Consider the following 21,896-nt stretch of genomic DNA (forward strand, 5'->3'; position numbering starts at 1 on the left):
CAGAGGTTGTGCTCAGTTGTGCATGAAACCTAGAGCTGAGCTCGGACTCTGCTGTGATTATAGTACGCAATAGCCTATGTAATTCTTGTTGCCTGCCAGAGACAAGACTGAAATGAAGCATCGTTAAACTCCACTCTTCCCACTACAGGGTTAAATAGAACTAGATAGCCCCTGTGGCGGAGGGACACACCTGTCACTGGTTGTGTTCCCTGTTCCTCACCAATGACATTTTGATGTTTCTAAAGCCAGCTGTAGCTGTGCGTCTAAACCTTCCCCAACAGCATTCCCTCACTGAGGGTGCTGCTCTATGATAAAGCACAATTTCCAGCACTTTTTAAACAAAGGATCTCATAGCTACCATCTGAGTAAATATTGTCATTCCTCTCCTGCTGGGTACCTGCGATAAAATCCTCTTCGTGATTGTGTGTGTGGATTGCGAAAATGATTTGTTACACAATGGATCCCGGCTGCTCTCTGCTACCTACTTGTTTTTTAGCAGCTGTGCAGTGCAGGACTTAAGCTCTCCCCTGTCAGGCCCAAGGTGCTTGACGCCACAGCCTTTTCTTACCTAACATGGGCTCCTGCACTCTGTGTTTGCACAATAAATACAATGCCACATGAATTATACAGCTGTGAGGGAGGTGGCAGGGCAGGAGAGGAGGAGGAGGAAGAGGAGAGGAGACAGACTGTTCTTTAGAGAAGAGGGGAGAGCTGAGACACAGAAGTATCTCCTGATTCAAAAACCCACTCAATGCTGTATGCCATGTCTGTAAATGTTAAATTTGAAAGCTGATTTATAGGAGAGCTGCCAGCTACTTACAGGCTCTCAGGAGAGAACAGCAGGGAAATCAATATAATTTCAGAGGTGTATATGATCGATCTGAATCAATGATAATTCATTTAGTCTGTTGTTTAAGTCATGTTCCTCACTAAATCATGGTTGCAAAATGAGAAAAAAGAGATACATTCCTCTTCCTTCCTACGCTCAGCTGAAATTAACATAAATGTTTCAAAGTACATTCTTAATTTTGGCAAGCACCCAAGCGGCCATGGACAGCCAGGGAGAAAATGTGTTTTCAGAGGATGTAAAGGAGAAGAGAAACAGAGAGTTAGAATTTCATCTCTTTCAAAATGATGCTTGTCATTTTAAGTGGCGCTTGCATTAATAGGATGACACCCTTTGCTCCTCATGTCTGCAAGCCCATAAACAATAATGTATAAATTAGACCATATTCAGAGGTTGATTGTGCGTTCTCAATGCCATAGTTGATGCTTAACTCAGAACCAGTGCTATAAACAAAATAGCTATAAAATGCAGTCAGATCATAGCCGGAGACTGCAGGATGCTGCAGGCACAATGGAGAGTTCCAGCCTCCAGATTGAGTCTCAGCAGGGGTGAGAGATGACTCCCCACCGCCACACCCCAACCAACGAATAGCTTGTGTGATGGATGACCCAAGCACAAGCTAAACACACCATGGGGGCCTTGGAGACACACCAAGGCCACCAGAGCAGGGCAGGATTTTTTTCAGTTCTTCAAAGCACAGGAAATGTGTGACTATGACCAAATGTTCTGACATGTTTCAATTTGCACCAGGCTGCATCACTGCTCACCAAGAAATACGTTTTTCAGCGCTGTAAGAAATACCATAAGCAGGTCCATGGTCCTGCTGCTCATCCTCCCACTGCTCAGTAAGTAAGTGTTGGTTTTGGCAGTTGATAGGTGGAATAATAGTCCCGTACCGTGCTTAACAATGGCTTATTTGTTATTCTCCTCCAGAGTATGGATCTGCTACGTGGTGAAGGTTTCCTCCTGTTGTTGTGAGTCTGTCTGGCTGGGATCTGGAGGTAAACACAGCTAATGAAGTGAGATGTTTTAGCATGACTCATGCAAATTTTTTAGTGAAGTCAGTCCACATAGACATTTTTTACCCTTCTCTTCACAAAGCTGTGAAATCCTTTCCTTTCTGGCTGTGCAGCTGCACACAAAGCCCTGCTAAATTCCCAAATGGAGTCAATGGGTTTTAATTTGATGTGTGTAACATCACATGCTCAATACTTGGGATGAAATGAAATCTACCACTAGGCAATAAGAATATGTGCCACTCTGCTTGCTTACTGCCACGAAGAGAATGAAAAAATACTCCAAAGACAGGCCTTTTTATGGACAGAAACTGGGTTTTGGCACACTGAATTAATGAAATTGGCACAAAAGAATTGCTCATGTGAACATACTGTATAAAAGAAGGCTGCCAAAGCCTGCATTCATTTCTTTTGGTTATTTGACTAACACTGAGCGAGCTCGGCTAGATTTATTAGATCCTGTTCTTTCCAGTGGACTTCAAAGTTCAAACGATGTTCGGAAAGATGGCTTCACTCTTTCATGCCTCACATGTGGGCTTCCTTTGTATCTTGAGTTCAATATTTTCACCTGGAGGAAAAAAAGCAGCTACTTTTTTTATTAACCTTTTCAATTGCAGGTCATGGCAACTCATATAAGATTTTTTTCACAACTAGTTTTGTCTTTCCTTAGAAGATGGCCAAGTATAATTTAAAACACATGCCCAAAATGAAACCACTGCTACAACAAACTACCAACTCATAGATTTCCTGTAGGTCTTCATTACACTCTCTGCCCCTTTGAGGACAGATTCACTTATCTTCATTTCTTTTTATTTCAGTATTTTCTGTCCTCTAGCCAAGTACAGGAACATAAATCTTTAGGTATACTGTAGACTGGAACAGCAACCAAAACATGTTTTGTTCTTTTTATTTAAGCTGCTATGATCAATATTTTCATATTTACAACAAATTACTTTGCTGTGCACGTGTGTGTGTGTCTGAAAGATGTTACATGAAGTACGTAACAAACCAACAAGGAATTACCACCGAGTTATGCAGTTTTCTTCAGCTGTACATAACATTGTAACCGTAGGTCATTGTTTTGGTTGTATGGCCCACTACTACTGTTTGAGTCATTCTCACAGCTCTACTCGGAGTCATTTTGCCCAGAAGCAGGAAGCTGTTTGAAGTGAAAAAGCTTCTTAAACCCACTTTCTGTTATCAGCTCAGCACCAAGTGACAGAAAAAGTTAGCAATTTCCCATTGAATAAAGCATAAAGTTTAGCAGCCAATGAGTGAGAAAGTTCTCAATGGCAACCAAAACATATCTATGAGATAAGCAATTGTTAGATTGAAATATACCAGGTGGCCAGAGACACAAATTCTAAAAGAATGGTAAAATGCTATGTATGTACATATGGAAGCGAATGTGACTCAAAACTCAAATTCAAAAGCATTAGCAGAAATGCTTTTGCATTTCAAAGTCATGGCTGCACCTTTTGACTCAAAAATGAAATTAAAAAGCAATATTCCAAAATGCAATTTCATTTTCTTCTTCAACACTGCTCATTTTGTGACGAAATGAAAAAGCAAATGCAAATCACATTTGACATTTAATTTTCAAAACGTTCACCAGCAAAAAGGTAACAAAATTCAATTTGAAATGTCAAATTCTAAAATGCAAAAGCATTAGCAGAAATGCTTTTGCATTTCAAAGTCATGGCTGCACTATTTGACTCAAAAATGAAATTAAAAATCAATATTCCAAAATGCAATTTCATTTTCTTCTTCAACACTGCTCATTTTGTGACTAAATGAAAAAGCAAAAGCAAACTCAGAAATGCTTTTTCGTTTTCGTGCTCACCCCGCAAAATGTGTCTCAAAATTCAAACGCAAAAGCAATCTCAAGTGGCGCAGGTAAGTGACGTCACGGACCCCAACTACAACTAGATTTGACTGGAGACCATTGGAGACTCGACGTGCAAGCAGATGGCGACGAGTAGTCCGGTGTTCAAGATTAACTGGTGTTCCCATCAACTGGTGATATTCAGTGAGCGACAGTGAGCAACACATAGCATAGGTGACTGTACCGATGCCTGTTCAAAACACACAGACGTCAATAAACTGTTCCGAAATGTTCTTGTTGTCAGCTTTAACATTGTCGTTATTGCTCTGTTTGGACTCACGGCTGTTGAGTCTACCAGTAATATACTCGGTTTAATGAGGACTTCCAGCTAACGGAGTGGAAATATCGCTTCACTGCGGCAGTGTGACGATCTCCATCACATTAACTGGTGACAGTCTGTGACCTCAGTCCGACAAAAACACCAAGAGAAGTTCTAATACCGTTTACTGAGAAAAGACACCAATTCCTTTCAGTATAGCACATATACTGGGGCAATAGCTCAGGTGACTAAACAGGAGATCTATAAACAAGAAGATAAACCCGACGCAGCGGCCCGGGTTCAACTCCAGCTCGCAGCTTTTTGCTGTAGGTTTTCTCCCGTTTTCTACTGCGGTCAAGTGAGCCGCCCGCACTCTGGGCGTTGCGCGGCTATTCTGTGTAATACGGTAATGCGATCACAGGCGCTGAGCAGCCAGGCTGAGAGACGTCCGCTGCAAATACATCCTGTTATACAGATTTTGACTGTCCATATCTGGAAATCCTTAGGCGGTGACAAAGATCTCTCACTGTGGCTTTGGCAAAGCAGTTTGGTGTGAGTCAGCAGCTGGAAGTAGCAGGGTGGAGCAGAAACTGCAGCAGCCATTATGGACGTAGGCGATTGAAATTGCAGCATACTTTGACGTTAATTTTCTCTAAAATTCTACAGTAAAATCAGGTGATATTGTACATGGTGGTAGCTGGGACGACCCCTGACAAGGCCACAATGAGAGATCTTTGTCACCGCCTAAGGATTTCCACATATGGACAGTCAAAATCTGTATAACAGCATGTATTTGCAGCGGACGTCTCTCAGCCTGGCTGCTCAGCGTCTGTGATCGCATTACCGTATTACACAGAATAGCCGCGCAACGCCCAGAGTGCGGGCGGCTCACTTGACCGCAGTCTATTTTTCCGTCTGTCTCTCTACTTACCTGTCAAATAAAGCTAATAAAAAGGAAAAAAACAAACAAAAAACAATTATTCACAGCTATTGGTAGTCATAAGTATATATAAGTGTAAATGTGTTCAGTCAAGAGGCAGTTTTTACTCTGAGAGGGAATCTGCAGATGGAACTTAGTGTGGAACAATTCAGCAAGATGATGTATTTGGTCTGTTTTTATTCGTTCTTATTTTATTGTTTCACATCTTGAGTTTTGAGATCTTGTTTGAAACAGCAGCTTGCTATATAGTTCAAGGGTGGGCTGGTTAAGGTTTGGTAGAATAAATATAATAGTCTATATTATTGTTCTACGTCTTTAGAAATAAAAAAAATTGTGTTCTGTAAAGTCAGTGCATTTAATTTACAATGCATTGATTCTATAGAATACAATGTTGATTAACTTTCAATGCCCCAGTAAAATAAATAAATCCTGAATATCGGGTGAAAAATTAGATGAAGCATATCAAAGGCTGGAATGTGAAATCTCTGGTTAGAATGTGGTCAGATGGTTTATATGATGTCATTGTTTTATTTAAAGTCTGTTTAAAAGTAGAACAACTCAGGTCCAACTGGTTCATCGCAGTAAGCTTTGAAAACGGTATTAGAACTTCTCTTGGTGTTTTTGTCGGACTGAGGTCACAGACTGTCACCAGTTAATGTGATGGAAATCGTCACACTGCCGCAGTGAAGCGATATTTCCACTCCGTTAGCTGGAAGTCCTCATTAAACCGAGTATATTACTGGTAGACTCAACAGCCGTGAGTCCAAACAGAGCAATAACGACAATGTTAAAGCTGACAACAAGAACATTTCGGAACAGTTTATTGACGTCTGTGTGTTTTGAACAGGCATCGGTACAGTCACCTATGCTATGTGTTGCTCACTGTCGCTCACTGAATATCACCAGTTGATGGGAACACCAGTTAATCTTGAACACCGGACTACTCGTCGCCATCTGCTTGCACGTCGAGTCTCCAATGGTCTCCAGTCAAATCTAGTTGTAGTTGGGGTCCGTGACGTCACTTACCTGCGCCACTTGAGATTGCTTTTGCGTTTGAATTTTGAGACACATTTTGCGGGGTGAGCACGAAAACGAAAAAGCATTTCTGAGTTTGCTTTTGCTTTTTCATTTAGTCACAAAATGAGCAGTGTTGAAGAAGAAAATGAAATTGCATTTTGGAATATTAATTTTTAATTTCATTTTTGAGTCAAATAGTGCAGCCATGACTTTGAAATGCAAAAGCATTTCTGCTAATGCTTTTGCATTTTAGAATTTGACATTTCAAATTGAATTTTGTTACCTTTTTGCTGGTGAACGTTTTGAAAATTAAATGTCAAATGTGATTTGCATTTGCTTTTTCATTTCGTCACAAAATGAGCAGTGTTGAAGAAGAAAATGAAATTGCATTTTGGAATATTGCTTTTTAATTTCATTTTTGAGTCAAAAAGTGCAGCCATGACTTTGAAATGCAAAAGCATTTCTGCTAATGCTTTTGAATTTGAGTTTTGAGTCACATTCGCTTCCATATGTACAAGATACTTAAAAAGAGTTTGCTAACTTTTAACATATCAAAATATAATGTTATCATATTTAAGTCAGAATCCCCAAATGACCTATAAAATCAACTGGTTTGAGGGTTTTTAGTATTTCGTAGGCAGTTGATGTTTTTTATCCAAAGTTAGACAGCAAAAAATTTACCGGAAACAGAACTGGGGATGTTGCAATCACAATATATTGTGTTGTTGTCACTGCAATGTCACTTTTGACTCCTCTTAAGTGAGTAGCAACTGTTTTGAGTGAACATCACACATTCATGATAAGTGGTAAAAAAAAAAAAAAAAAAAAAAAACAGGGCTGTGGTTCTTGTGATCAGAATGTGTGAAAAGGCTCAGGCCCTAAAACGAAGATCAGCTACACACGTGGACAAAATTGTTGGTACCCCTCAGTTAAAGAAGGAAAAACCCACAATTCTCACTGAAATTACTTGAAACTCACAAAAGTAACAATAAATAAAAATTTATTGAAAATTAAATAATCAAAAGCAGCCATTACTTTTGAATTGTTGATTAACATAATTATTTAAAAAAACAAACTAATGAAACAGGCCTGGACAAAAATGATGGTACCTCTATAAAAGATTGAAAACTATTTGACCAGAGTGACATGATTAACTCAGGTGTGTCATTTAATTGACATCACAGGTGTTTCCAAACTCATAATCAGTCAGTCTGCCTATTTAAAGGGAGACAAGTAGTCACCCTGCTGTTTGGTGAAAAGGTGTGTACCACACTGAACATGGACAACAGAAAGCGAAGGAGAGAATTGTCCCAGGACATCCGAAAAAAAATTATAGACAAACATCTTAAAGGTAAAGGCTATAAGACCATCTCTAAACAGCTTGAAGTTCCTGTGACAACAGTGGCTCATATTATTCAGAAGTTCAAGACCCACGGGACAGTAGCCAACCTCCCTGGACGTGGCCGCAAGAGGAAAATTGATGACAAATTGAAGAGACGGATCGTTCGAATTGTATCCAAAGAGCCCAGAGCAACCTCCAAAGAAATTAAAGGTGAACTCCAAGGCCAAGGTACATCAGTGTCAGATCGCACCATTCGTTGTTGTTTGAGCCAAAGTGGAATTCATGGGAGACGACCAAGGAGGACACCACTGCTGAAAAAAACTCATAAAAAAGCCAGACTGGAATTTGCAAAAATGCATGTTGACAAGCCACAAAGCTTCTGGGAGAATGTCCTTTGGACAGATGAGACCAAACTGGAGCTTTTTGGTAAGGCACATCAACTCTATGTTCGTAGACTCAAAAACCAAGCATACGAAGAAAAGAACACTGTCCCTACGGTGAAACATGGAGGAGGCTCAGTAATGTTTTGGGGCTGCTTTGCTGCATCTGGCACAGGGTGTCTTGAAAGTGTGCAAGGTACGATGAAATCTGAAGACTATCAAGGCATTCTGGAGAGAAATGTGCTGCCTAGTGTCAGAAAGCTTGGTCTCAGTCGCAGGTCATGGGTCTTCCAACAGGACAACGATCCAAAACACACAGCCAAAAACACCCAAGAATGGCTGAGAGAAAAGCGTTGGACTATTCTAAAGTGGCCTTCTATGAGCCCAGATCTGAATCCCATTGAACATATGTGGAAGGAGCTGAAACATGCCATTTGGAGAAGACACCCATCAAACCTGAGACAGCTGGAGCTGTTTGCTCATGAGGAGTGGGCCAAAATACCTGTTGACAGCTGCAGAACGCTCATTGACAAATACAGAAATCGTTTAATTGCAGTGATTGCCTCAAAAGGTTGTGCAACAAAATATTAAGTTATGGGTACCATCATTTTTGTCCAGCCCTATATCATTAGTTTGTTTTTTTAAATAATTATGTTAATCAACAATTCAAAAGTGATGGCTGATTTTGATTATTTAATTTTCAATAAATTTTTATTTATTGTTACTTTTGTGAGTTTCAAGTGATTTCAGTGAGAATTGTGGGTTTTTCCTTCTTTAACTGAGGGGTACCAATTTTGTCCACGTGTGTATACAGACTTGCAAATACATACATTTCCCATCGCTGCTAAAATGAAGTTATGCTTAGACATCATCTGGCAGTTAATCAAAATTCATCATTATTTCTGAAATTGCTAAAAATCAACAACATGGATGGCTTAATTCCATATTTACGGGAACAAATCACTGAAAATGGACTGAGTCTGCAGGATAACTGGAATCTTAATGTGTAATGTTAAAGTATTTTTAGCAGAATTATCAACTAGAACTGCTCTCTTCAACACATGAGCATGAACATTAGGTTCTCTTCAGCAGGTGTCTGTAAATAAGGTCTCTGTGCATATATACTACCAGTCAAAAGGTTGGACACACTTTTTCATTCAGTGTTTTTTAGTTATTTTGTACATTGTATATTAATACTGAACACATCAGCACTATAAAAGAATACATATGAAACAAGAAAAACACTGAGACAGTGTAGTACTCTGCCAAGGCTGTTCAGTCGTTGTATCATTACTCATGGATGAAATCTTTAATAGAAAATTATCTTGCAGTGGGCACAGGCAGGTGTTATGCATGTGTATGTTATGGACAGATACCGAATCGCATGACTTAAATATGTAGCAGATGGCAGGAATTGATGGGACTTGGAAACACACCCACAATTTAATCAATTGTTCCTTGTATCATTTCCGACGAATAAGTCCCGATAAATCCACAACGGTCAATTTGTAGTAGGATCGCAAACATGTGATCGTCAGCAGGTAGCTGATGTAGTGTTCACTTGTTGCCATGGTTACAGTGACACTGTGCCACTATCTCGCAATGACACAGAAATCTTTTACAAATCTGTGGATTTAGACTATAAGCCACATCACTGCCAAAATATAATCACTTGGTTCTTGTGTCATTTTTGACCTTCCCTGAAAATTTCATCCAAATCTGTTAGTCCGTTTTTGAGTAATGCTGCGCACAGACAGACAAATGTACGCTGATCATCACATAACCCCACCATGTTCCTTGGCATAGTAATTATGTTGTACACAAGAAAGAGTTAATCTTCAGTATTAATCTACAATATAGAAAATACAAATGAATAAAAAGCACTGAATGAGATGGTGTGTCCAAACTTTTGACTGGTATTGTGTATCATTTACCAGCTAAAGAAATGTGAGGTAGCATGCAACAGAAGTTTTACTGCTCTGTTGTTGAAATACAGTCTTACCCATGGAAGAGGAGGTGGCACTCAATTAGTATTCATAGCAGCTCTGTAGTAATAGCAATGTAAGATTACACTGCTCACTGGAATTTATAGCTTCATGCACACATGCACAAGCACCTGCTTTATTCTTCCCCTAAATTCAAAGAAATGATGGTATTTAAACACTTGACTGTGATGATTAAAGCAGCTGAAAGTGATTTATCTGCAGCACATATATTTACACAAGAAAATCATTGAAAAGTTTAGAAAAAGAGTCTTTGCTGTGGTACATGGCAGCCCACTTGAGTGTGGAGTACGTGGGGATCGGGTGTTATGCGCTGCTTCCTTTTGAGTTGTTTACAAATGCTGTAGCAGCCAGGGGGAGGCCAGAGAACTCCTTTTCACACCAGTGCCAGGAATGTCATTAATATAAGCAGTGGTAATATTTGCCCCCCCTGCCTTCCGATACACACTCTACATGCATGGACAAACACAGACATTTCTCTGTGAGTCTGAGCCTGAGCTTACTTACCATACATCTGCAGAGAGGGAGGAAGTAGTGTTTATGTAGAATAATGAGCGTATTCATGCCACGTAGCACCCAGCGGTTTCATATTTGAGCCGGGTTACAGTGTTTTGACCCCTGGAAAGATTCATATCAAGCCATCTGGAGGAGAAAGAAGGTTACACAATAGGGAATCAGCTGTGCTCCTCCTATTTAAATACCATTCTGCTCTACTATTTGGTTTCATGTTGGAGGATTATGTTTAGCATGCCGAGTGCTGTGTCATGAATCAGCCAGCAGAACAGAACAGAGTTGCATTAAGCTTAATAACACAGACGTGGCACGGACACAAGATCACTCAGTGTTTTTGCTGCCGTCCTGGCTCACACGACGTACTACATGGCAAAGCTGTGCCCTTGCAGTCAGATCGACTTTTTGAGAAATTCAATTATGCTCTGAAATGAACAGCCAGTGCTCGTGGAGAGAATGGGTTTTAGAGCGAGAGCTATCCATTGCAGTAGGAATGTGTCACATATCCATGAATACTGAATGGAGTGTGCTACTGTAGGCAGACTGTCCCTGTCATTGTGATTTGTATTTTTTACCCCCTCCCCTTAACTGCTCTTCTCCCATTTGGACTGTAACCTTCTCCCCCACACCTACTGCACCCTCCTTTAAACAGATTTCTGTCTTCTCCCCTCATCTGTGTGGGTGAGATCCTACTCTGGGCAGGCATTGCAGCGGATGATGTCAGATTATGTGAACACTGTGCATTGCCATCGTCACAAGATTTTAACAGAAAATGAGCTTGAACACATCCTAAAAAAATCGCTGTTTTACATCAGTGTATCCAGAGCTAGAGTTTGCACAGATCCTCTATTGAGAAGCCTTCAATTCTGTTTGCCAGAAATGATGTCAGTGTAGTCATGGTAACTATTCTTACACATTACCCCATGCTCTTCCACAGTTAGAGTAGCACTCAAGTGCTATTTTTCTGATAAATGTCAGATCTCATTTCTTAAATGGCAATGAGGCTTTTTTTTAGCAGTTGTTAGTTGAAAAAGTAGAGGGCAAAGAGTTTTGTGCTATCCATAGAGACAAATGTGATGGCTTTGTTCTGCCTTTATAAACAGCTGACCAAGATGAGAAGGAATAATGAGCCTGAAGTCATGATCATTCATGTGAGGAGATGTAATGACGAATGCTGCTCTATATTCATATATATATATTGTAAACATCCTTATAGGACCTCAGGAAGCGGTCACTCGCTCTGTCAGATGAATGTTTAGTAAATCATTCAAGAAAAAGTGGTATGTAATTTTGATTGAGGGAAACACGTGCAGTGTTGGAGTGTGTTGTCTGTAACCTCCCCAGCACTTCCAGGAGCAGCAGCAGCAATCTGTGCTCTTTGGCTGAGAGAGCTGACACAGTGCTGTTGGGGTAACAAGAGAAGGTGGAGCCATATTTCGCTGATGGATGTCCTTTGATAGAAATGGAGAAAGGTGATAGGCTGGGTGAAAAAGAGCGTGAGAACACAAAAAAGAGCCGCGGTGCAGAAAAACAAGTGTTTCAGGGGCCCGCTGTACCGTACGCAACTGCATCAGCAGCTCAATGCTGTAATCTCCAGGGAGGGGAGAAGGAGAGTAATTGTGACATTGCTCTTTGGCTGGGAATTGCTACTCAGTGCAATTCAGCCCAGTAATCAGAAAATGTTGGGGTGAATAGTCAACACGGTCAATTCAGTCAATTCAGTCGGTTTAGATGATAAATGGAAATGGCAACACCGAAGTGCAATACACCTGAATGATGAAGGAGAGGATTTCCTCAGAGGCTCTGACTGTGATGTTGCTGATGATAAGAACACTTTCACTTACTGTTTGGCCTGGATAATCCCAAGCTTTTTGTATAAAAACTTTTGTAGCAACAGCAGGGTATGCAGTGTATCCAATGTACTCACAGTAGGATATGTTCCTACTGTGAGTACATTGGACAACGCATCACATCACAGTATTCTGGTGATTTGGTTCATGTTTATGTTAATGATGTATTACATGTTGTTTCTTTTGTTACATTATGAGGTCACTGGTACACACACTACAGAAAAAACATGTCCCATTCATTTATGTCTACCTACCTATGTAGATAGTTCTGATTGTATTTCCTATTTTGCTATTTTTGAGATGGAGTTATCATTGAAGAAACTGAAGAAACAGTCCCTTAAAATTTTACTTAGTTTACAGAATGGACTGCACAGCAGAGTAGTGGTTAGCAATTTCGCCTTGCAGCAAGAAGATCCCTGGTTCAAATCCCAGGGTGGGCCTGGGATCTTTCTGCATGGAGTTTGCATGTTCACCCTGTGCATGCGTGGGTTTTCTCTGGGCACTCCAGCTTCCTCCCACAGCCCAAAAATATGCTGAGGTTAATTGATTACTCTAAATTGCCCGTAGGTGTATGGAGCCATAATGCTGACAGTAAGTTTTGGCATTGAAAAATGTTGAATTCAAAGCGAAAATACAAACATTGAACTTTCAATCTTACTGGCAATGTTTTCGCTGGAGGGGCGGGGCTTATAGTGCGAGAACGCGCTTCTTGGTTTTGAGGAAAGGGGACAGGAGCAGATTGCCCTGTGCTGGCTAATGCCATTTTCGTTTGACCAAGCATGGATCAGAGTTCACCTCAGGGGCGGATTGAACGTTATGTCATTCGGTCATTTGACCGAAGGGTCCACATGTGGGCCGGTACGCTGGTATTTATTAAATAATTTTGATTAATGGGCACCCGACGCCCGTATAGCTTATAGGGTTAAGCAGGCGACCCATGTATAGGGGCTAGAATCCAACGCAGCAGCTTGGGTTCAATTCCTACCTGCGGCCCTTGGCTGCATGTCATCCACCTACTTTTCTCCCCATCTCCTGTCCCTCTTCACTGCGACTATCACAATAAAAAGGCAAAAAAATATATATATTATTTTTATTTCTTAAGCTGCCAAAATATTCAAATGTGATTTATATTCTTCCATCTGCATATTATAGTTTTTTCTCGATGGTCTTAATGTGTGCTTCACAGGTAAAATGTTTGAAAAAGGATTTTTGTATGGTCTGAATTGTAATCAACTCTATGAGCTGGGGGGGGGGGGGGGGGGGGGGATTCGAGTCGATTGCACAGGTGGGCTGGTCTGGTCCAAAAAGTCCCGGGCCGAATTTGACTCTCAATCCCGGCCCTGGGACTTCGAAAACACCAGTAAGTCTGTTTCTCTTTGTACGTATTAGTATATAATATTTGTCCACACAGAACCTTGTGGCGTTAAATCCACTTTAGGCTTCATATTATGCTAATTTAGCAAATGTGCTAACGTTCTCTAAGCTAGCTAATGTAAAAGGGCTTTGACTCGTTTCTACAGACACATTTCCACTTACAGGAGGGATTCTTCATCAACTTAAATATTAATATTATTATTCAATATTATTTATTAAATTACCCCTTTAAGCTGCAGTCAATTCCAGCCATTTTCAGTACAAAAAAATCGCTAATATTTTATTTGTAAATAAAAATATGACAGGGAATATTGGTCGCACATCGCGAGGTGCATTTCCTCAAAAACGACCTATTTGTGGATCATATACCGTCTTCAAGACATGTTTTGGACAAAATATTTTACTGGCTTGTTTCGTCTGGATGTCCAAGGTTGGATTATGGCCGTTTTTTTTGGAATATTTTCATCTGTGTGTAATAATGAACCCGGAAATGTGAGTCGTGCTGTGTACGTTGAAGCCGTGTATAGAGAACGGATGGATGGATATTCGTTGTTTGTAGGACAAATGTGTTTATATTACCTGCTGTGGTAATCACATCTGAAAGTGGTTTATACCGGCGGATTCGTGAGAATCTAAGCTTTCCATCGGCGTATAGTGTTTGTATAATCGCGTTTGCAGTTTCAGACATTTAGCAAATTGCTTATGCAGATCTCAAAGTGTACCGCGGGCGGAACACTGAAGCACAACTGAAGCGCAACAGGTTAAATAACTTAAATATTATTTCGCCACAACTTAGCCCCTCCAGAAAAAACGCAGGTAAAAATTCTTGATTCTGCGGGCTAAATCCTTGATTATGCATTAGCTAGCTTAGAGAACGTTAGCACGTTTGCTAAATTAGCATAATATGAAGCCTAAAGTGGATTTAACGCCACAAGGTTCTGTGTGGAAAAATATTATATACTAATACGTACAAAGAGAAACAGACTTACTGGCATTTTCGAAGTCCCAGGTCCAGGTGAACTCTGATCCATGCTTGGTCAAACGAAAATGGCATTAGCCAGCACAGGGCAATCTGCTCCTGTCCCCTTTCCTCAAAAACAAGAAGCGTTCTCGCGCTATAAGCCCCGCCCCCCTAGCCCCCGCCCCTCACGTGAAAACACTGCCAGTAAGATTGAAAGTTCAATGTTTGTATTTTCGCTTTGAGTTCAACATTTTTCAATGCCAAAACTTACTGTCAGCATTATGGCTCCGCGAAAACACTGCCAGTAAGATTGAAAGTTCAATGTTTGTATTTTCGTTTTCAATTCAACATTTTTCAATGCCAAAACTTACTGTCAGCATTATGGCTCCATAGAAGGTGTGAATGTGAGTGTGATTGTTTGTCTGTATATGTAGTCCTGTGACAGACTGGCGATCTGTCCAGGGTGTCCCCTGCCTTCACCCGAGTCAGCTGGGATAGGCTCCAGCACCCACCGCGACCCTAGTGAGGATAAAGAGGTGTATAGAGAATGGATGGATGGAGTTTACAGCATGTCATTTGTCAATGCTATGACCACTGACAATGACACTTACCTCAACTGCACTGTGGTGGTGGCAAAGATGAATATCTCAAAACTTGAGGGCCTAAAACTGAAGCTATCTGCATGGCAAGATACCAACTGTGATATTAAAGGTTGTATTTTATATGCAATGTTCAGAACCAATAGATGTTAATGGAGCACTAGCAGCTCAGACCAAAATAAACGGGTACATTGTCCACACCTCCTTCGGATTCATTTACAGTCAGCAAGGCTGAATGAAAGACCACGGAAAGTCCATCCATCCCTTCTCTATACACGGCTTTATCCTCACTAGGGTCGCGAGGGGTGCTGGAGCCTATCCCAGCTGACTCGGGCGAAGGCAGGGGACACCCTGGACAGGTCGCCAGTCTGTCGTAGGGCTGACGACGAAAAGTAACAGTCATAACCATTAACCCACATTAGCTTTGAAAAATACACTGAATGGCCATGATGAGTTGCCGTTAACTTGAGTAATGTTACCTTCACCTCACCTGTCTCTCCACTTACTGATGTCTGTTCCACTCTTCTGAGTGAGTCCATGGAAACACCGACCGGAGCTATACAAAGTAGTGTGTTCGGTCACTCCTGACTTGTTTCGAAATGCAGAGTTTCAAAGGGAGGGACTCACATGCACTAATAAGAACATGCAACCAAAGCAGCCTTCCAAATATATAACAGAAAAGCTCAGAATACAACAGAGTGTGACTTCTTATATTAAAAGATGCAATTACTCCACTATATCTTTACATAGCTGATAATTGTTTACTACAATATTACTGCTATATCACTGTTTAAAATCATGCATATTAAATCTTTAAAGGAAGAGTTCAACACTTGAAAAGTATGCTTTCTAACTTTTTAACCAACTGGTAGCAGATGAGAAGACTAAACACTGTTATGCCTTTGGGAAGCCTATGGAGCTGAAGCAGAGGAGTGTTTAGTCTAGATTACAGTAAAAACGAAACAAAGAGTTCAAAAACACTTGTACAAACACCTCACAGGTCATCAAATAATATATTGTCCTTCGTCTGTTTAATTTGCTCAAATAAATGTGAACTGAAATATAAAAACGAACCATTAGTAGTTCTAATGGGAACTTCCTTCTTTGTTTCCTTGCTGCTTTCTCCAGTTTCTAGCCTTCATGCTAAGCTTGCTAACGGGTTCCAGCTTTGTACTTGTAATAACAATTGTGGTATACTTCTTCTGAGCTCACCAGTCTGATGTAAACTAAGTAAACAAATAGTATGCTAAAAGAGAGATTTTTCCTTTCCATCACCAATGAGCTGCTAAAATGGAATCATTGGATTTGCTGGGTTTGTCTCTATAATATTATGAATTCATTACCTCACTATGTGAAGTGTCTTGAGATAAGTTACTTTGTGATCTGGCACAACAAAAATAAAACCAAACTGAATTACATCAAACTATTAGTTTGCTACAAAGGAAAGTGCATATTTGGACAACTTTTCTTAAGCCACAAGTTACTTTTTACCTCCATATAGCAAATTCACAGAGGATTAAATGCCTCAGAGACTCTACTTCATCAGAGTTTGTACCTAAGAACAGCTTTTACAAATGTGTAGCTTTTCTGTTACAGCTGAAAAACTGGACTCTTCAGTTGGTGACCATGTTACTCACAGCCTGTGAATATGACAAGCTTCTAAATAATCTGATATTTGACCTTAGTAGCTCGCCTCCTTCTATATCTCACACCACGTAGAACCAACGTCATGTGTCCTTTGGTTGCGCCACGTCCTATGACTACTATACAGAAGCCCACACAAGGCCACTCCAGTGATTGCCACTGTTCAGCTGAGCTGTGTCAATCCCACAAAGCTGCTGGTGTTCGGAAATGTCCAGTGCCTTGTGGGACACAAAGACTCAGTCTCTACACCAGTAGCGTGTCCTACATCCTGGTTATTGGTGGAATACAATTTGTAATAAATACAACTATATTAGACAAACCACAGACTCCTTTCATTCACAGTTGTTATCAACAAATCATGAGTGGCATAACTCAACCCGTTCTTGCAAAATCACCTACCTTCTCTGCTAACTGTATGTTTGTTTTGTTAGCTGTGGTACTGTTGGTCTTCTGGCTCCTGACCTTGGATCCAAAGTCAGATATGTTAAAAACTACTAGATGGACTGTGATTACAATTTGTAGAGATTTGTGTGGCCAAATGGACAAATTGTGCTAACATTGGTAATCCCCGCATTTTTAAAATTTTGTGCACTCATTTGTGTACCCAAATTATGACAACTGTGATGATCCCCTCAGTTGTAATCTAGCTTTCTAAATTGCAAAATACTAAAAAATGAAGCCAGTTTAGAAGTGCCAAAAACTGCAATTCCTCGAATGGCCACTTGAGGGTGGCTCCAAAAATGATTCGATCCCCACAGACCCCCATGTTAAAATGTCTAACTTTACACCAGAAAAAAAAACATGTTTGCAGGATAGTACAAAAAATAGTATGGTCTACATTGCAAATTTTTCCATTCATGAGCCCTATGAACTGTAAGGAGGGTGAATTTTTATATAACTCACTCATTTAAATCATTTTTGGACTAACTTGGAGGTAGGAGAGTCAGGTACTGCCGAGATGGTGACAGCCTGGTTCATCAATCTTTATGTAAAGTCAGTGATCTTTTGCCTACAAAATGACATCTCCTTCAGTCTTGGCTATAGCTTAATGATTAGAGCTGATTAGTTAATGTTAGATATGTTTACATATTGCTCAAAACACCATAAAGTGCAATATCATAACACTAGGCTGTTAACTCTCTGTCTTGTGTATGTTCAATAAAAAAGCTGCTTGCCTAAATGTCAATGAAGATTAAAAATCCTAACAGCCAACAGGAAAGCTACTCAGCTGTTGATTAGTTGAATAGTTGTATAACAAGCTGTCTCTATCAAAGAGATTTATCCATAGTTCAGCCTGCAAAACAAGTGTTAACTGCATGCAAGTAGTAAGCGTTTGGTGTGTGCCTCAGCTTACAGAGATGTTATTAAATAAGCTGCTGCATATACAGCTCATTGGATAGAACCCTCTCTCTCTGAGCTGAGTTCTGTTGGCCAGTGTTTACTGTCTGCTATGACCCATGGTGTGGGCGGAGAGACACCCACAGTCCTGAACTGGGATCAAGCCTAGAAGGGAACCGACAGAATTTGGAAGAATGTCACAGGGAAGTGGTGAATGATTTCATGTCTATGTGAAAATCCATTAATCACAAATTTGCCCCAATTGAAATGAGAGTTCAAAGAATGAGCCTAAACATTCCTCTCTGTGTTTCCTTCCCATGCAGCTCTGACCATGTCTTCCTCCATTCTCTCCTTTTTCTTCACTCTGTTGTGTAAGCATTTTCTCCTTCTCCTACACTCAGCGCTGTAATGTTTGCCCTTTTTCCCTGTGACAGTTTGTTCTCCTTATCTGTTCTTTTTTCTGTAAAATGTTCTATATTTTTTGCCCCTCTCTGCACTCAGTCACAGTGTGAGTGGCTGTAGGCTGGAGCGACGCCAGTACAAACAGCTTGGGCAAACCTGCTTTCAGAGCAGGGTCCATAAGAGCATGTCCCCCCTGCTAGCTCACATGAGTGTGTGGGAGTGTGTGTGATGCACTCACATGACCAGTCCACGACATGGTGCCATGAGTCTACGAGGTCAGCATGTACACTTTCAAATTGATTAGAACAGGGCAGCTTTAAGTGACCACATTTTCTTGTGCCATTGGGAAGGTCTAGTGTTGTGTGTCAGGAAACATTGCACACACATGCTGCATTAATCAGCAGCAGCGTTTTGATAATTGCTCTGAGCCAAAAGACAGCAGCTCCAGCGGTAGGGCTGCAACTAACGACGCGTCGACGAATCGTCTGAGCACGATACGTCATCAAAAGCGGAAGTGAACGGGCAATGCGACAGAAATCTCCGTCCGACCGGAGCGGGGAACAGGGACGGACATCGGCGCTGCATCGTGCATATATTATGTACGCATGATGCAGCGCGGACATCTATCATAAGCGCGGATGTCCGCGTTTACTATACAGCTGTATCTAAACGCAGACATCCGCGCTGCATCGTGCATACATAATATATGCACGATGCAGCGCCGATGTCCCTCCGTGTTCCGCGCTCCGGTCGGACGGAGATTTCTATTGCATTGCGCGTTCACTTCCGGTTTTGATGACGTATCATGCTCAGACGATTCGTCGATGGGTCGTTAGTTGCAGCCCTAGCGGTACACAATAACCACCTTATCTATACGGAGAACATTTCCTATTTCTATCAGTTTATTTGCAAAATCAATACGACAAACATGGAGGGCAATATTCTTGTATTTAAATTTTATAATCTGTATGTTTGTGTTGAGAAGCTAGTGCACACCAAGCAGTAATGTTTAATACAGATCTTCTAAACCTAGCATTAAATTGATACATGAGCCACGACATTAAATCCACCTGCTTGATATTGAGGGAGTCCTATGCTGTCTGACAACAGAATATTGGCAGCAAATCCCTTGTGTCCTGTGGGTTGTGGGGTGGGAGCCTCTGTGGAGTGGAATTTTTCATGTGGATCCCATGAATGCTCATTGAGATTAGGATCTGGAGAGTATGAAGATGTAATTTTGTTGTGTTCCTAAAAATCATTGTTGTGCAGTTTTTTGCAGTGTAGCGGGACACATTGACCTGCTGGGGGAAGTTGTTGATGTGGACGGGGTGTGCTTGGTCTACAGCAATGTTAACGTGGGTGGTACATACCACAGTAAGATCCTCATGAATGCCAAACACAAAGGCTGAGAAGTACAATTTTGCATTGCAACAAGGTGATCGGTGTTCTATAGTTCACCTGTTGTGGTTGACCAGTAAATAAATGACTTTGATGCCAATGATCTACCTCAGGCAAATGCAGGCAAAGCTGCATTTGCCTGAGGTAAAAATTAATATGAATTATTTTATATGATTAATTATAATTAATTAATATGAACAAATTAATATGAATTAATTTGTTAATTCATATTAACAAATTATTTGCTATTTACTAACACTTAATCAATAATCCAGCGCATTAACCATTAGATGCATAAGTGGGTCAAAAATAAGGTCTTTTTTCAATATCTTTGTAATGAAAAGTTTTATCATTTCATATTCCAGCTATTCCTCAATAAACATGTTTTTGATATCATTCCATTTAGATTTTTAAGTTATCTTTTACACTGTTAAATAAATTGTAATATTTGTATTACAGCCCCAAGTTCCTTATCACTTATAATATCATACAAGAGGTGATGAAGTACACAAACTTGGAGGAACGGAGAACAGCAACAGCTGGAGGAAAAGAGTGGAAAACTGTCAACGAAATGGATGTTGAAATTCTTCTATTGGTGTTCTGTGTAATATTTGTATTTTTCAATTATCAGAATGTTCAAAATCTGTTATAAAGTGAAAAATAAACATATTTCAAACATGTTATCATTCTTGTGTGGACAAACTATACTACAAACAACAATACAAATTATTATTCTTAACTAAAATGACAAAAAAAATTAGCATAAAAACACACTGGTTCTCATATGGGTCATTTTTGTCTGTTTGTTTTGGGGTTGTTTTTTTAGTTTACATAGCCCAGCGGACTGGAACTATTACACAGTCACTTTAGAAAGTCAATATGGTGACATAGAATAATTGTGGCATTCATTTAGAGATGTGTTTTTGATTATTTTAGTGAAAACTGTTGTGAGACTGAAAACAATGAGCTTATAGATGTCAGAATGCTATGTAGAACTGAGGGGGGCAGCAGATAACAGAATCTCTGTGGGGTTTGTCACTATGAACAACATATTTCTCCTTTAATATTGACACTATCATGGGGTAATCATGACAAAATGTCCCACAAATGTCTAATAAGACAAAATGATGAAGTGATGATGTTTACTATTCAAAAGGTCAAAGGTCAGCCTCACAGCGACGTCATAATTTTCTGCAAAAACATAACTTGCGAACAGAAGGAGGGATGAGTGTGAGAACTGGTGACGCTAATCTTGGCTGGTAACTCGTTATACTCCTTGACTACATTCATGATATGAGACACGGATGTAGAATATAAGGCAAGTGCAGCCTTAAAGTTCTTCCTAAAAGAACTAGTTGTGTTTGTTGGTGGGAGGCCAGTGAGGGATCATGTTCTATACTAGTACTTCTGAAGTAAGCCGAATTAAAAGGCAATCCAACTTCAAATGCATCTAATTTTTCTGAAGATCGCCTCTATATGGGGATTTTGGCAGTGTAGTTGTAAAAGCTCAAATGTTTGCAATCTCATCCTTCCCCGGTGATTATCACACCTCTCAATCAACCTGTTCTCTCTACTGTAGAAATAATGACAGAAATACATGAATGTGGCTCAGGAGAGTACTAATCACATGGAGCAATGTGCAGCCCGTCTCTAAATCCAAACCTGCATCTGTGGTCCTGAACAAGACAGATGGCTGCAGTTAATGCAAAATGCAAAAAAAAAAAAAAAAAGACACATGGATGTCACTCAAGCTGCTTTAAAAAAAACACCTCCAACAACGATGAGTCATCACAGCAAACTCCCTAACTGGAGGAGCGTGACAGAGGAGGGGAGAGAGAAAGAGGAAGGGAGACGGATTGTCACATCATCCACACCCTCAACTCCAACACAGGATTCTGATTATTATTTGTAATAATATACTCAGAGCTACTTTCCTCTGCTTTGAAGTTTCAGTTTAAGTTGTAAGTTCTGGAGCAGCTTCTGACGTAAGTTTTTCTGACATACCAACCCAGAGGCAAACACAACCCACGAGCTGAGAGAAGGAGCTTTATTCCCCTCAGAGAGGCCAAAACAATAGAGATGTTGCATCTTGTTTCTTGCTGTCAGAGTCAGCACTCGCCATATTTTCAAC

The 21,896-nt window shown here is 40.4% G+C and overlaps 1 long non-coding RNA gene across 1 annotated transcript; it reads left to right on the forward strand.

Annotated features, from left to right (window-relative positions):
• Positions 1-1,405: 1,405 nt before the first annotated feature.
• LOC127531162 (uncharacterized) lies at positions 1,406-20,448 on the forward strand. Its single transcript, XR_007938155.1, has 3 exons — positions 1,406-1,692; positions 1,781-1,848; positions 20,225-20,448. It is a non-coding gene; the product is annotated as an uncharacterized LOC127531162 (long non-coding RNA).
• The last annotated feature ends 1,448 nt before the right edge of the window (positions 20,449-21,896 follow it).

This window comes from Acanthochromis polyacanthus, chromosome 19, assembly GCF_021347895.1.
Source record: "Acanthochromis polyacanthus isolate Apoly-LR-REF ecotype Palm Island chromosome 19, KAUST_Apoly_ChrSc, whole genome shotgun sequence".
In the NCBI taxonomy this organism is placed as follows: Eukaryota; Metazoa; Chordata; class Actinopteri; family Pomacentridae; genus Acanthochromis; species Acanthochromis polyacanthus.